This window comes from Palaemon carinicauda, chromosome 41, assembly GCF_036898095.1.
Source record: "Palaemon carinicauda isolate YSFRI2023 chromosome 41, ASM3689809v2, whole genome shotgun sequence".
NCBI lineage: Eukaryota > Metazoa > Arthropoda > Malacostraca > Decapoda > Palaemonidae > Palaemon > Palaemon carinicauda.
Genome location: NC_090765.1, coordinates 42,210,610 through 42,226,071, shown reverse-complemented (window position 1 = coordinate 42,226,071; position 15,462 = coordinate 42,210,610). Strand labels below are relative to the sequence as shown.

Genomic DNA, 15,462 nt, shown 5'->3' with positions numbered 1-15,462 from the left:
GCTATTCGGAAGGCATGTGTACTTAGGTCATCCAATATAATCAGGGAGTCAGGGACACAGAAAAGCTAAATGGTGTCATTAACATAAGCTTTAAAGAAGCTGATGAGCTGAAGTGGCTTCTTTATGTGCTTAATTTGGAATGCAATGCAAAGATACCAACAGAACTTGAAATGTTTCTGAGCCTTATCTTCACAAAATAGAATGTCCCCAGAACACCAAAGATTCAGTGACTGATCTTATCAACTGGAAAAGACATCTGCCATGCTACAAGTTGTGGTGAGTGGAAATTGCCAAAACATTCTTTTGAGTATGACTCTGAGGCACCTCTATAAGAGTAAACAACTTGTAACTATTCTCAATAGAATGAAGCACTGTGAGAATTATTGCTACTCCTTGGCAATGGAGACAGGCAATCAGAGATACGTCAATACTTCGTTCAATTCAAATTGTTAAAGCTCTAGCATCCAAATCTTTTTCACTCAGAGTTTGAAAATTTTGATCAGCTTCCGAGTTCTATTACAGGAAAGGATTCTGTTCATACAGCACCTGGGATAATGCTGCAAGACATTGAATGACCTTAAGAGTCTCATGCTCATCTCTGTATTAAAATGTCATAAATAGAAAAAATACAGAAATGCCAGTATAGTAAGCCACACTAACTATTACTCGTGTGACATATCCAGGTGGTGAGGATTCGTTCCATGAAGCTATCCTGAAGCATATGTTATGGGTCCTAGCCAGGATGAATGGCCAGTCCACAGAGAACCTAATTCCTGGTATCACAGGTTTCCTCTCCAAGACTGGGAAGACACCTGACAGTTTGACACCTATGGATTACCACCCAGTCATTGCAAGCTCCATCACAGAATACAGAATTGTATAGGAATGTTGAAAGTGCAACAAAGATTCACCCACACCACATGTGACATGGGAGGGTGTATGAAGGTATGTACTATCACATGGAATAACCCTGATGAGTACCAAAACCATATCATACTCATAGGAACATTCCCTCTTGAATGTGCATTCATGAGGATGCTGGGTTAGAAGATGGATGGAAGTGGTTTCTCCGATATCCTACTTGAAGCTGGACTCATTGGATTAGGTTCACTGAGAGGTGCTCTTTTGGGGAAACTTTATGATAGGGCACTTTGCTATCACAAAGTTGTAACAGAGGCATTGAAACTTCTCATGAGGCAGTACCAAGAGAATCAGAATGTTGAACTCTCACTAAATGGTCAGAAGATTCTCAAAGGCGTAACAAACTGTTCAGGATGTATGTATGATAGGGGCCACCTGTATGTATAAGTACTTACTAGATCGATATACAATGATTTTGAAAACCTTCTAATTTATCGTGAAATTTATAAGTCAAACGAGCTCTGAACCCTGCCATTCAGTTTCTTGCTCCCATAGTTCTTAGAATTCCATGTAGATGATATTTTGATCGATTCAACAAAACCTTAGCGGAGGAATACTAAACTAATTGGCGGTCGCCGCAATTTGAAACATGTATATATGATGACAGCCAATTAAGAATAGGGCAATGTAAGGGGAGTCACAAGGGGGCATTAGCACCCACGTTAGGTTCAAGACTAAGAATACCGCATCGTTTTCTACAAGTGCAGGAAGACCTGGCCGCTTATCTACAAAGGCCCCAACTGTTCTCCCAATACCATTGGATCAACCAATAACAATGAGGCAGTGCAACTATAACTAGAAAAATTCATAGCTTATCGTAAAGAATGCAGAAAAAGACCCCTTGGAAAGACCACTAGGCAGTGACTGTCTTACATGGATCATGTGTGAGGACTTCTGACTTTCATCCATGCTGTCAAACGTGACAATTTCACCTTATATGCATACTGCATGCATACCATGACACCCATTTTCTTCAGTTTTGGGGGACAAAACTATGCAAGGTACTGGAGCTTCTTCTCAATGCTTCTGTGCAACATAGAATCAAGCCATCCGGGAGCAACAGATTTGCTAAATCAGGGAGTAATACTGTATGTGTTGCACATTCTTTCATTTAAGGAAATTGCTCAGATGTGAACAAAACAATGGAGGAAACTTTCATGCGACATGCTTAGTCTCATGGAGGCAGCAGTAGTGGCATCACAGGCATACTCATAAAACCAAGAAGCATATCAGATTTCAATGTGTCAACTCCATGTTGAATGTGGCAGACATACAACAATCCTTGAGTCACGAACATAAACATAGATTATCTTAAGGTACACTAATGTTTATTAATAAGGAACATTCATAATGAGAATGACAAATTTGGTAATAATTTGTATTTTTCCTAACTATACAAACCTTAAACTCTATACAGTGGATACTATTTTGGTGAATGCTGAAAACTAACCAAAAGACTTTTTCAGCAAAGTATAACTACCAACCACTGGTTTGTATGGTTAAAAAAATACAAATTATTTTCAGATTTATAATTTTCATTATGAAGGTTCTATATTAATAAACATTAGTGTACCTTAGAATAATTTATCTAGCTTGATATTCCACATTCATATGGAGGGGGGATTGGGAAAAATTTCCCCCTTTTGGACAAAATATGAGTAACCAGAATAAACTTGAGATGCCAAAAGAAACAAGAAATTAGACCCCCAGCAGAATTAATCATTCTAAAAGAGATAAGTAATCCTGCTAAAGGTCTGAAAATTCTAACAGAACCTTAATGATTCTCACCTGTGTGGCTAACGAACTGTGGCAGGGAAGGCCAAGGATGAGTCTATGGCCCGTCCTACTGGTCTTGTGTCAGAAGATGAGGATGTGATCTGCGAGTAACAATGTATCACCCTGACACTAGCAGAAGCATAAGTGCTATTAAGTGCCACCTGTTCTCGTACGTGGGCCTGACATCAAGAGGAGAGGGGCGGGCGCAGCTGGCAACACAGTTGCCAGGAGAAGGTGACCGGACAGTCCCCTGGTACCATGCCAGGCATCCACCAAGGGGAACCACCGTACATCCCAATTACGCCAGCAAGGGACCAGCGCTAATACCTGTCTCCTTCTCTCTAGTGCACACTTGACACTGAGAGGGAGGGACACAAAACAGATGGAAATGCAGACCAGATCAACGCTTATACTTGTGTGAAAGTTTGGCGCCGAGAACGAGATTATCTGGTTTCATGTCAGGCAGACATTTGTGGATCCAACAACACATCCCAACAGAGTCGGCAAAAGTAACAGCACTACTAACTGCCACTTGTTCTCGTGTGTGTATCTAACGCTAAGAGGGGCCGAAAGTATTTTTGTCTCAGTCACAAGGAGCGAGTTCTATGGCAGTCTATCTAGTCTCCTGTAAAGTGCCCATTGTGGGTGTAAGCTAACCATGCTTCCAAATGGGGCCAGCAAAAGAGCTAGAGCCACTCTGTGCCCCATATTCTCCTATGTGAAACTGATACTGGGAAGTGTTGGGGGCAGCATAACGCTATGGCAACTCAGTCCTGAGGAGCATTGCCGGGATAGTCTGACTGGTCTTGTGACAGGTGTAAATTGAGGGTTGTAACAATGCATCCCAGTGGCACCAGCACAAGCACCAATGCTACTAAATTCTACTTGTTCTCGTGTGAGTGTCTGATGCCAAGAAGTGAGGGTAATGAAAGTATTTGGAGACTTGGTTGCAATGAGAGAGTTAGCCTCTCCGTCACAAATCACTCGTCACAGCCATACGCTGTGAGCTAGTGTGCATCCGTCATGGTATTTAACCCCTATGTCGTCCAACAATTCTAACAAGTTAACCAAGAATGGCAAAACCAAAACCCCATCATGAAAAGGTAACCATGCAAAGTCGCACATAACCCGACTAAACCAAGATCCTATAATATGACATACCTAATAAAAAATTAACACTTCCATCATATGACACACCTAATAAAAAAATTAACACTATGTACAGTACGTATGTGACAGACAGCCTTCACGTGTTGGGAGAGATGACAATCTATGTGTCAGGTTTGATGACCTGACCTGCGGCCACCAATGGTCCCAAAGAGCTAGGGTTGCCTAAAACCTGCGAACATCTTACAGATAAAAGGAAGTGAGGACGGAATTGGAGCACCCTGTAACCGCCTCAAGCACTCTGGTGACAGGGATGTTTTTCATAAGTGCCACTGATGTGGCGACCGACATAACACTGTGGGTTCTGGCCTTCACAAATGCCGAGGACCTCAGTCTTAGAAATCAAGTACCTCAGAAAAAAAGGACAACCCACTATTAGACATGGGTTTTGATAAATTCCGAGGCAACATGAAAAAATGACAGGGATGTTCTAGGACTTCAACTTTGCGACACATATAAATAGAGAGAGCTCTCACAGGATATAGCACTAATTCATCCGCCATGTTGCCTACAAAATCAGCCAGGGATTTCAAAGGGAACACCCAGGGGATGGGATGGGAACCTGTCCCTGTCTTAACAACAAATTCTGAGAGATAAGACAAAACCAGGTCCTGAACCGACCTGGTGACATCAAAAGAGAACACCTAAAGTTTACTAATTCTCTTTTTAACAAGCGGCAAGACTGTGCGACTAGACTCCCCTCAAGAAACCATTGAGAAGGGTTCTCCCTTCTCAATGGAGCCTGAAATGGAACAAGAGCAACCCGATGCCACTAGCTCCAACAAGAAAGACTGACACCAGAGGGGAGAGGGCACAAAGAGACAGCGATTCGACACCTGGTGGAAGATGCCTTTCCCTCATACAGGATTGCTGTCCAACACTTGAAGGCTGACCCCCGGGCAGCGCTCATTGCTTTCCATCAACAAGCTGAGCTCAAGTTGAAGGTCTGCATGGAGTGCTGCCAGTGAAATGTAGCCGAAGCAAGTTTCTGGATTCACCCCGAAGAGAACCAGTCTGCCACTGCTCTCGTTCCTACTTCAACGCAACAGGAACGACGGTAACAAGAAGCAGAGAGTGCTCCAAAAAACTGTAACACACACTGAACTATTCCGTAGCGGAGAGACCCAAAAGCCCAAAGATAGGAAAAAAATTGCCACAAGCGGCAACGGAAGAGACTTCCCTCGGATGCGGGTGCCCTTGCTTCTCTAAGTGAAGCAATGAAGTTCATACAAAAGAGATGTCGTGGGTCACTATCTGAAAAAAAGGAATTTTCAATTTTTTAGGTTAGTTGCTTTTAATTGTAAACCGGTTAAAATGTTTTGAAAGGAGAGAAAGACTATGACTTTACTTGTGTGAGCGGGGTGGTTGGTCTACCCGTTACCCGACTCCGCTAACTAGCAATGGGTAGTTACACCTCACAAAAGTTTTGGCGGCTGGTTTCAGCTTTCGCCAAAATAATACTCCTATGTAAAGAGCGTAAGGTTTGTATATATTGCCAGAACAATTATATAATTCTTGGATAAACCACTTGTAAACAAAACATTTCTTCTCAATACATTATCTGCACAAATGCACTATCACACAGAAAAAAAAATAAAATCAAAGTACAGTATGATACTGTATTTTTCCAAGTTGTTTATCAGTGTTTCCTATGTCACCATGAGCATGTCTCATTCTGTTCGTATGTTTATTTCTACTTAACTTGACTTCTGCCAATTGAGTACCGTGACAATTTTCAGCTACAAACACAGTAGCTCCAACAACTGGGCACGGTGCTCCAATGAGGCTGCAGTCGCTGTAGAAAATGCATTACTACTGATTAATGGTGTTTGGTGGTGTTCATAGGACAAATTTTAAGACCAAGACCTGTTTATGCATACGCTGCACTTCATCTGCCTCTATCTCTCAAGATTTTACTAAGCCTCACCTAAAATTTCCCAATCAGATTGTAGATTTATGTCAATCAACAGTTTTTATTGGGTTTTCATTTATGTCGTTAAAATGGCTTCATCTTTTCAATTCAAATAAACAATCCTCAATTAATTCATTAGTCATAAGTCCCATGATCGACAGCTATTAACTGAACCAGTTCAACACACCAAGTCTTATTTTACATAATGATTCCAAAATTTTGATGATTTTACATAATCATGGTGTTCTTCCCTAATTATGTTAATTTATCAAGGCAAAGTTCATAAGCCTAAAATGGTGCTAGTGTAACTTGTATCCTACCCATACTTCTTGTTCCCACCAAGTGTAGCTTGTATCCTACCCATACTTCCTGTTCCCACCAAAGTTTTGGGTGGGGAAAATTTACTGGTTAATCGATAAATAATGGTAAAACTAACCTTTTCTTCTTTATACTGTACATTTTTCTCTCAGATGCACGATAAATCTATGGAAAATTACACAAAATATCCGCATCCCATGCTCCCGAGATATTTTGCATTTGTTTGTTGACATTCTACCAGTCGCACTGTTCGTGCGTGTGGCTTGGGTAAGGGAGTCTGGGGGTTTTCCCCTTAGGTAGTTCTATGACCTGGGAACTTAATAGATTAAGTTAGGTGGAGTGTGTTGAGTTTTGTGCCCTTTTAATGTATCCCAAATTTTATATAACTTAGAAAGGGACATTTTCTATCGAAAAAAAATTTCTCATAGTAAATACTGTACAGTAATACCTCGACATATGAGTGTCCCAACATACGAGAAATTTGGGAGACAAGGAAAATTTCGAGCAAATTTTTGCCAGAGATACGAGAAAAATTTGAGATACGAGGATATGAGACGGTTCCCTATGCGGTCGAGTGTGCGAGAGGCTGCTCACGAGGACAGTATTGTTCGGTCTTTTCCTTTGGATCTCCGTCACATAAAGTCATCTCCGAGCATCGGCCGTAGTGTTTGCTTTTTTACGCGTTAATCAGTACAGAATTAGGGGAATAAGCAATGGATCCAAAACAAGAGAGTGCAAAAAAGGGTAGTGAAAAGAAAAAGCGTATGATGACAATCAAGATAAAGCATGAAATAATTGAAAAACATGAGAGTGGCATGTGGTCGTGCGTTAGCCTTTTGTGACGACACTTGTGTACGTCATTTGAGTAACATTTTGAAGGGGAGACAAAATAATCAAACATCCCTAGATAGGTTCCTTTTAAAAAGGCCGGCAAAATGTGATGGTGAAAGTGAGTCAAAACGCGAGGCAAAAAGAGCCAAGCCTGAAGAAGAAAAGTAAAAAAATGAAAATAAAAACAAAATTAGAATTGTTTAGTTAAGTTTAGTGTAACGTAAGATTAACATTTATTTTTAAGTGTGTGTACAGTAAGCAAACTTCATTTAAGTTAAATTTAAAGTTTAAGTTATGTTACGTAGTGTTACAAAAGTGTACCGTACCGAACGTGTTGCTGTTAAGTCTCTCTCCTCCCCTTTCTCTCTCCCTCCTCCTCCGCACATACCGCCATTAGCCGCTATCGTCTGTCTCAAAGGTAAGAACTCAATAATAATGTGACATTTTATTGCAGATCATAACCAGTACATAGGTATTTATTTTGTGAATGTAGAAGGTAAACTAGAACAATCAAAAACATGTTTTTCCACTGTAATATACTGTTTTTGGGTGTTTTTTCAGAGGGTGGGTACGAATTAATTTTTTTTTAGTTATTCTATATGGGAAAAATTGATCAGAGATATGAGCGAATTGACATACGAGCTCAGGTCCCGGAACGCATTAGGCTCGTATCTCAAGGAATTACTGTACCCTATAATATATTTTTCACCTTTTCCAACTTAAAGAAGTAATTTTGGGATCCCCAAACGTCAGTCGTTTGAATGCTATTGCTACCTATTACCCAGAAACATCAGACTCCGACTAATAAGGTAAACTAATATGGCATCATAGTTCAGCTTAATATGCTAAACATATAGTACCTTAAATAGTCATATTACGTTTATTTGTGAGTGAAGCGAGCCATGACTGAGTATAAACCATCATAAGGATGTGATGTAAATTATACATAATAATGATACTTTAATAGTGACCCACGCAGCTGGCATGCGAAGCACATCTATGTTCCACTCGCCAGAAGAGGAGTACGTAATGAGGTTATGTCTATTACCGAGTTAAGCAGGCCAAGGCCAAGCAAAATTCATTAGAGTGGACGCAAATAATGATGCTTGTGAACAAACCATGGTATAAAAGCTTTAAAAACAGTGCTCGGGAAAAAACGGTACTCAAGAGGCACCTATGCCGCAATCACACCGTATGTGATGTTTCACTCTTATTTTTTTCTGTTAGATTTCTTACTGTTTGGTTGAATTCTACAATTACTACCTTCTGTAAATCATTAGTTTTCGTTTTATCACTCCCAAAACCCAACTAATAATACTGTAATAAAAATAATAATAAAAATAATAATAATAATAATAATACTATAATAATAGTAATAATTATAATAATAATAATAATAATAATAATAATAATAATAATAATAATAGTAATAATAAAAATAATACTGTAATAATAATAATAAAAATAATAATCACATGGGATTCCCCATGACTGTTTGGGTATGTAAGGTGGTGGCATTCAGGAAACGATAGTTTTGCGGAATATAACATCAGAACACTATAAAATAACAAGAAAACAAACGGAAAAAAATTGTTTAGCATACAAAAAACGGTTGGAGGTAGTCAACAGAAATTTTACCAACAATCCCAGCCCAAAAGGTTATGATAGTGAAAAAAGCTCTGCGGGTTGTAAGTAGTTGGCTGGGACATGAACAAACTTTTTATTACTTGTTAAATCGATTTTCTTTGTGTGGTAAACCAATGTTGTTCATCTTTGCCAGAAATGATATTATGAAAATAGTTTTAGGATTTACGAAATATGATTTATTGTCATCTTGCCAGGACTGAAGGTTATTGGGAAGCAAACACAGAGTTGGGACTTGATCTTCGGGTAAGCTAGGGTTACAATAGTCTAGTGGGAGGTCACAGAGGTTAACCCTTCCACCCCCAGGCTATTTGGAAATTTTCAACCGTTAACCCCCAAGGGTTATTTTTTATTCAAGCACATTTTGCAGTATATATTTTTCAAATTGCTCTAACAGCCTCAATTTTTGTCATAGAGAGGTCAGGTTGGTCTCATTCTCTTGGAAAATGCCTGAATTTTCTCAAAAAATTATCAAAAAAATAAAAAAAAATATCGTAAGTAGCATTTTTTTGCAGGGACGTACCGGTACATCCATGGGGGTAAAGGGATGTGTTTTGTGAAACGTACTAGTACGTCCTTTGGAGGTAAAAGGGTTAAGTAGGAGAGGATATGCCTCGTAACTTAGGTTAGGTGGTGTTCTTGTGTCGGTTTCCCTATCAAAATGTAGGCTTTTAACCATACATATTTAGTGTTTCTGTTTCTCCTGAAAATAAGATTTTCTAAAATCATCCCCATTTCTCATAACTTTTGTAATTTAAAAAATTCTAAAACTCTAAATGGGTTTCCCCCAATCATATCCATCAGAACCATTCAAAGTACCTAAAAATTCACCAGGAACTTTTCTTAATTTCATCATTTAAAATATTGTGCTATAGTAAATAATTACCCACGTTCAATTACCGAACTGATCCGTCACAACCAGCTATGAAGCCTCCAGCTTTGAAAGCTCCCTTGGAAGGTGATTACAAATGGCAAACTGGTTCTAATGCTGTAGTAAATTGTTAATTAATTTCTGAAATCAATGAAATTGGGAATTTTCATATAAGTACCCAGGCTATTCTTAGTTTCCAAGTACAGATTATGTTGATCAGAATTGTTTGAAATGTTCTATTTAATTATGCAAGGTAATTGTTTACAACACGACACTCTCCATTTACTCCAAACTAATGCAATCCTGCAGTTCTCATCTTCTGCCACAGTAATTAGGTGGTTATTTGAATTCTGGAAAAGCAATAATTAGCAAGATATGTTGAGGAAACCGAGCTATTTTCTTTTTATGACCCCTTCCCCCTTCCTCAACATATCTTGCTAACTATTGCTTTCCCAGAATTTAAATAACCACCTAATTACTGTGCAAGAAGATGAGAACTGCAGGATTGCATTATTTTGGAGTAAATGGAGAGCGTGGTGTTGTAAACAATTACCTTATGCAAATTCCAAACTCCTGGCTAATATTGTCCTCTCATGCACTAATACTATAGTTTCATTGACTTTGATGAGTACTTACCTGGTTGCCTAACCTCGTTCGGCCAGGATCCTAGACTAGATGGTATTATTGTAGTGTATTACAGGGCAATGTAACCTAGGAAAAAAACTACTTTTTCTTATAGAAAAAATTACGCTCCCTTCGAAAATGACACTCGTTCCCGTCGCAAATGAATAGTTTCAGAAATATATTTATATCTATATCCTACGATAATGGGGGACCGCCAGTGGGAACTCGGGGTTTTAGGTGGGGAAAACATACTGGGGAAACGATATATAATTGTAAAACAAGCCTTTTCTTCTCTATACATTACCTTCTTGAATGTATAATAAACAGAGGAAAATACAAAACAGTATAGCTGGATAAACTTGGAGGCACCGTTGCAAAGACTATGTCTCATGAAAAAATACAGTGACCAGTGCTGCCAACGTGTAATATAGATCAAATGTTAACGTATCATGCTAACATTAGCAATATTTTTCATTTAATTTTTCTCATTCTGCTTGCCCGTTGTAGACGCTCTTGTATGTACGTTTGTACATAATAATTTTCGATTTTCTGCGCAGAGACTTTTCCCCCACCAATAGGATTTCTTCTTCTCTAATCGTGAAACGTAACTATTCGTATCTCTACCAGCTCTGTTTAAGTCTATTACTTGATTAGTTATGTAATACCCTCGTATACATATTACGTTTGACCCCAGTATTACTCGTTTTATTATCCAATACCTCATAAAATCACCTCATTTTATATATCCATCAAATATTATTTATCATAAATTCCATTTTACCTTCATATATTACTTTTATACATTTTGTTATTACTTTATTACTCCCATATTTCACATAAATACTTGCTCTGGAAGAGTTTCCCATTCTGTTCATTCATGTTTACTCTCTAGACTCTGTTGCTTTTCCGTTAACCAATCACGAACCCATACGTATGTAAAGTTTGCACAGGGGGGTTAATATTTCCCTACCCCCACCTTCCAACAAGCCCTTTTCCGTGGAAACCTTTGCCCAAGTCAGGTCTTTGTTAGTTCAAGTGTCGTCTTTTGCGTATTTTACGATCTAAGTATTAGAAAATTGTAACCACTTCGGTAATCCAGTGAACCCTCGCTACTTCGCGGTTCGACCATCGCGGATTCACCACTTCGCGGATTTTTTCCATAACCCATTTATATACAGTAACATATATACATATATATGTATGCATGTATTTATGTATATATGTACGTATGTATATATGTAGGTATGTATATGTGTATACATATAAAAAATATATATATATATATATATATATATACACACACACACACACATATATATATATATATATATCTAAAGTAGGAAGATGTGATGTAGTTCTAAGGGAATAGTATGGGAAATATGTCTGGGTAATAAGCAAAGCTCTACCTCCAGTTTGTTTCTTCATTATGATCAGAGATAAATGTAAACAAAACATTGGTTGCCATTTTTTAACGTGCTTTTTAGCGTGTTTAGGAAACGCATGATATAAAATTGCCTTTAATATTTGTGCCTGTTTTAGTTTAGGGTACTGTAGTACATGCATTAAGTGTTCTGTACATTAAAGGGTAGTTTGTTAACAGTACTACGTACAAGGGAAGGTTTTAAAAGTCTGAATATACATGTTGAATAAATAGGTAAATATGGTGTCACTACTTCGCAGATTTTCACCTATCGCGGCCGCGTCTGGAACCTATCTACCGCGATATACGAGGGTTCACTGTACTTGAAATTATTATGGTGTATTCCAATGTTTTTAATTTTCTTAAATCACGTAATATAATATACCAACTTTTACAGTGTTCCAAGTGCAGTGCTAATCTAAGGCAAAACACTCAAGACATCACAGACTCAGTCACAACACCCCCGTGACCCCTAAGTTGCGACGTCACGGTCATAAAAGTAAGTTATTAATTTCTTTAACTTTAATGTCTTAGTTTTATTATATTTTGTTAAGAGTGCGAAGCTCAGCATTACCAATTGCCAATGCATACGAGGGTGACGTTTTATTTTCCTGTGATCGTAAGTGAGGAACAAGAACCATTTTATTTAGCGTTGGTAATATTAGCGTAACATTACTAATGTTAGCGTGCGCAGCTCAACATTACCGCTTGCCAGTACATACAAGCTTGATGTATTATTTTCATGCGAGCAAAGCGAGCTAATGGCGAAACAAGAACCATTATATATAATGTTATCGTAACAGTACTAACATTACCGTAATGTGAGTGAAGTGATATAACAAAGGGCATTATATTGGGTTTGTGACCTGGGAACTTCTAGGTTAGGTTAGGTGGGTTTGTTAGGTTCTGTACCCTTTTTGTACTTTTTTATATATTGTGTAAAGGGTATATGGAAAAATTCTTTAAAATACACACGATAATAATTCCGTATCATTGCTAACGTTACTAATTCCACAGTAACATTGGTAACGCTGTGTATCATCCTAACGTTAGTAACGTTGTGTACCGTTGCTAATGTTACCGTTCGCAGTACATACGTGAGTTCAGTGACACCGAATTTCAACAAGTCATTAAATTCAAGTATTTCAATAAAATATATCTAATAAAAGACATTATATTTAATAATTTTAACAGAAAATATGTTTTCCTGTAGAAAATAACGTGATTTAACCAGTTTCCACCTTCATTTCATCCGTGATAACAGCAATCAATTCGGCAACTTAAAGTTAGTCGAATTGGTTGATCTGTTTGTTTGTGGTTGAAATGAAGGTCATATTCGGTTAAATCATGTTATTTTCTATTGGAAAACATATATTTTCTGTTCGAAATCACACCCTGTAATACAAAACAACTTTACCGACTGGATGTGATATCGTTAGGCCTAGTATAGCTGGGTAAGCAAATTAGCCGTTTAACAACAAATTAACCAAATTTACTTTCATATAACATTATTCTTACCAAAAAATAGGTATACATTAACAATGGCCATTTGCACGGACTGGATTAGATACAAAATAATGCCATGGTTCATTTAAACAAGATAAATATGAAGTAACGGCCACATATTGGAGTATCCTAACGTAGGACTAGGCCTAGACAGGAATTTATGCATTTTACACCTAATCTTGCTGTAAATACTAATATATTTATTTGGCTGTATCATATAACTACCAATACCTAAGTAAATTCACAAAACCCAAAATGCATACATCGTATTTAATACATTCTTTGGGGGACAGGCTTCCCCTAAACCGCTGAAGGAACAGCAGTCACAATGTCAGGGAATTTCTGACATATTTCAAGGTCAAATTAAAGCGTATTTTGAGTACCAATCCACAAGGGGATATATGGTATCGTTGCATCAAAACTTACCAAGAGCACCTGTCGCTGAAATAATTCTTGAATTGATCAAATTACACAAAAACACAACACAGTATACAGTAACACTAAGTAAACAAATTTGCCAAACTCGAATCAGCCGGGAAATCCATGAATCAATGTTGCCAGCAAGGATTTTGTGAATTCCTCTTAGAGTTCGTGATTAGGATAGGGTACGATTTACCTCAAGGAATATACTACACTTATCTACATGATATATATGAAAGTGTTGTTTTACTTGATTTTTTACTAGGGTTGTCATAGTAACCAATTTCAGAGGCTTAATTAATCATATGGTAGCTTGTTACAATGTGATCGATCTGTGATGGTGAAAGTCTAAGTCTAATTTGGTTATTCAGTTAGGGGATGATGAAACTATTTGCCGTCTTATTTCGTGGCTTTCACTTTTTTTTTTAACTAACTTGGGATTGCTGTGTCCTTATCTACCTCCCCTGTGACCCTTCCAGGGTTGCCTAAGTGTCTTACCTTATTATTTGGTAGTGTGAATCCTAGGTTATCCACTAGGCCTAGGCTACGGTCCAATGGTCTCAGTTGTGATAGAGGAATTGATTAGGGTTCCGTGATTAATGACAGGGATTGCATTCCATGGCTTAATGTCTGCATTTTCAAAAAAAGAAAAATAAGAAAAAAAATTATGTAAGGTAGGCGTCGATTAAGTTGGCAACAATGCAACCTTAAGCCAACGCGAGAGTTAGTATTATTACTATGTGTTTGTGATCGTTATCGTGTGTAATATTATCGTATTTTAACTTAACAGATGTAAGTATTCAAGTCCGAGACATTATTCAAATGCTCTTTAAACACCATAGTTTTCATGAATTTAGAATTAATTTGATTTTTATGGACAATGGATAATATTTCTGGTGTTAATGATGGACTACACCAGTTTCCAAAGCTGCCATGAACCCATATCGATATGAAAATGTTTGCTCTTACATTGGAGTCAATAGTCGGCAGTGGCATATTTTAGAATTAGAGAGTATATGATTTCACATAAGTTAAGATGATAGGTATTGAAATTAGTAGGCAAATAGTCGGAGAGAAATATGCCTATTATATTTTGCCGAGGACAAAATTGGTTACCTCAATATAGGTGGAGGAAAATAACGGTAGAGGAAACGAAACAGTAATACCTTAACCACATAACTGTGTTTAAAGTTTTGTAGTTTTGCTTCATCTGCGGTATTGGAGATGTAGATATATGATTATTGAATCGGTCTTGAAAAATTATGCTAGCGGCTTAAATAAATTTAGATTGTCTAATGTTTACCAGACTTGTATAAAGATATAGGCCTATGTAAACTGGAATACTTCATCTGACAACATAAACTTTTTTCCTTCTCATTCATGTATATCATTACTTTATCGGTAGCTGACCTAATTTTTTTTCACATATAATTACAGAATTTTCTTTCTTGACAAGTCTTTAAGCCAGCCCAGGATTGTCGGCTACAGGTACAGTATAGTTTTGAGCCCTACTCTGGCCTGCACACAAATGGTATTATTATAGAGCTACATGGGACAAACTTTACTAATAAAAAAAATTCTGGTATATATAGGAAAACTATACTTTTCTTTGAAAATTATCTTTATTTCCCTCGCTTATAGATAGTTAATAATATATAACCTAATATATCCTAGGGTGATGGCAGCCACCCAGCAGGAACCAGGGTTTTTGGGTTGTCAAAATTTACTGGCGAATCGATATATAATTGTAAAACCAACCTTTTCTTTTCTATACATTATTCTCTGGGATTCATAATAAGTCCCTGAAAAATTGCACAAAATGTGGTGATCCTCTTCCCCTGAAATATTTATTTCATCTTTTAGTTTACGTTTTGCGAGTCAAATGTTTCTGCTCCCTTTCGTGCATTTGTACATGGTTTCTTGCATGATTACAAGTTTATACTTCCAGCATACAAGCCCTCCTACTTAATGCTCCATTACGATTTTATGCTTCCTCCGCACCCACGTCCTTCCCCTACCATATGGAAAAGTTTACCATATTTGGGCATGCAT

The 15,462-nt window shown here is 37.6% G+C and overlaps 1 protein-coding gene across 2 annotated transcripts in view; it reads right to left on the bottom strand.

The window, feature by feature from the left end:
* LOC137632282 (uncharacterized) overlaps positions 1-13,548 on the bottom strand; it is a 467,533-nt gene extending 453,985 nt beyond the window's left edge. For both annotated transcript variants that reach the window (XM_068364175.1, XM_068364176.1), the window contains exon 1: positions 13,417-13,548. The gene's annotated coding sequence lies outside the window, so the exon portion shown is untranslated. The remainder of the gene's footprint in view (positions 1-13,416) is intronic.
* Positions 13,549-15,462: the final 1,914 nt, after the last annotated feature.